This window comes from Hippopotamus amphibius, chromosome 9 (assembly GCF_030028045.1).
Source record: "Hippopotamus amphibius kiboko isolate mHipAmp2 chromosome 9, mHipAmp2.hap2, whole genome shotgun sequence".
NCBI classification, from domain to species: domain Eukaryota; kingdom Metazoa; phylum Chordata; class Mammalia; order Artiodactyla; family Hippopotamidae; genus Hippopotamus; species Hippopotamus amphibius.
The window spans coordinates 32634997-32637033 of record NC_080194.1 but is presented as its reverse complement, the minus strand read 5'-3'; the positions used below and the strand labels follow the sequence as shown (position 1 = coordinate 32637033).

Here is a 2037-nt window from a genome sequence, read left to right as displayed (position 1 = left end):
AACCCACTAGTTCTGGATACTGGTAAGTGTGGGGGAAGAATCAGGCATTTAACCTGCTTTTTCCTGATTAAACTGTATCATGAGTTAACCATATAGTTGATAAGGAAACAGTTCTTTATAGAAATAGCTCATGTAATAAATGAAGAAGGAATGATAGAGTTAGAATGCCACCATTTTGCAAACTCCCAAATGAAATCATGGATCTGGGCAATGACGATCAATGGCTGTTATATCACAAAGAAACAACCAGTCATTTAGTGCTGGCTGGTGGAGGCACACAACAACACAGCCTTGAAAATAAACAAATAAATCTGAATCAGACCAAGTCACTAGATCTAGCTGCCGTTTTATAGGAAATATAAAAGACAAGGGAGCAAGGTAGGTGACACCACAGCGGTGCAGTCCTCTCTGGAAAGTAGGAAATGACCTGGTCTCTTCAACAAGCTAATTGCAAGGGAATAAAAAGGGGGCAGGGAAATCTATAATTTGAAAAGACCAAAAGAAATTACAACCACGTGCAATGCGTGAATCTTACTTAGATCTTGATTCAATTGGAAAAAAAATAGGAGATAACTGTGGAAATTTGAACACTAACTGGATATTCGATGATACTAAGAACTGTCTAATTTTCTCCTTGTAATAATATTGATTGTTCTTTTAAAAGTTCTTATCTTTTAGAAAGACATACACAAATATTTACAGGTGAAATGAAATGATTTGGGGGATGTGTTTTAAATACTCTGGCAGGGAGAATATAAATGAAACTAGTGTCCATGACGATTTTGTGGCTGGGTGATAGGTACACGAGGGTTCCTTGTAGTATTATGTCCAATTTTGTAAATTTTTGAATTTGTAATAAAGACTTTTTAATGCAAGAAGTTCATAGAGTGGGTAATCATTATATTTCAGTGAAGGTAGGTCATTTGAAAGGAGAAAACAGAGCAGCAAAATCCACTAACTGCATGTAATTCACTCAAAATGTATCTTTTTCCTTTTTTTTTTTTTTTTTTTTTGTCTTTTTTTTGTCATTTTAGACAGCCTCACTTTCTCTGGGGCTGGATTACCTGTGAAACAAATGTTCCACTCAGTGTGGAATGCCAACAAAACTCTCCATCTGAAGAGGCTGCCAAGCCTTGAAACAGGACACTGGCAGCCCAGGCTCCTTCCCAGACTAAAACAGCCTTTCCTAAAAGCTGGTCTAAGGCATTCTGCCAACTCACAGTCAGGTGGTGGGCACCCTGCCGACATGTCCAATAACATACCTCGGATACTCAGGTAGCTCTGTCACCTCTTCTGCAAAGAAGTCCCCTCTGACCTGCCTTGTCCGTGGAGAACGCTCCTTCTCTACGCTATAATAGTTACTGTTTCACAAGAAATTCCCTGCTTCTACTACCTACACTGCCTCTGTTTCTTCAGGCTTGTTTCCGTCAAGTCACACACACACACACACACACACACACACACACAGAAGTGTCTTATAAGAATAGGCACCAGTGGTCACTTAGCAGCACATAGACTAAAGTTGGAACAATACAGAGAGGATTAGCATGACCCCTGCACAAACAGGACGTGCAAATTCGTGAAGCATTCTATAGTTTAAAATATTTTAAAAGAATAGGCACCATGTACCTATCAACTGCTGTGTCAGGCACTGCTCAGCCCTTTGCACTCAAACCTCACAATGACCCTGAGAGGAGATGTTATTATCCCATTTTATAGATGAGGAAATGGAGGCAGAAACTTTAAGTAACGTAACCAAAGCCACAGAGTTTGTAAATAGCAGAGCTGGGATTTAAATCCAGGTCTATCTGCTTGCAAAACATGTTTATTTAACCACTGTGCTGAATTGCCTTCTTTAGCAGCAAAGCGGCTATTCAATCAGTGATCACCAGGAGATACATGAATCTAGCTGAGAAATTTAGGCATGCTGCCCAATGTCTCTCCTTCCACATCTTCATTACGTCCCAATGCCGGGCATCCTCTCTGCTCCATGTAATGGAGGGGCGGAAGGATGCATTCCACTGGGCTTGGAGGAAT

The 2037-nt window shown here is 40.4% G+C and overlaps 1 non-coding gene across 1 annotated transcript; it reads left to right on the top strand.

Moving 5' to 3' along the window:
- Positions 1-1493: 1493 nt before the first annotated feature.
- LOC130829522 (U6 spliceosomal RNA) lies at positions 1494-1599 on the top strand. The gene has a single exon (XR_009047555.1). It is a non-coding gene; the product is annotated as a U6 spliceosomal RNA (small nuclear RNA).
- Positions 1600-2037: the final 438 nt, after the last annotated feature.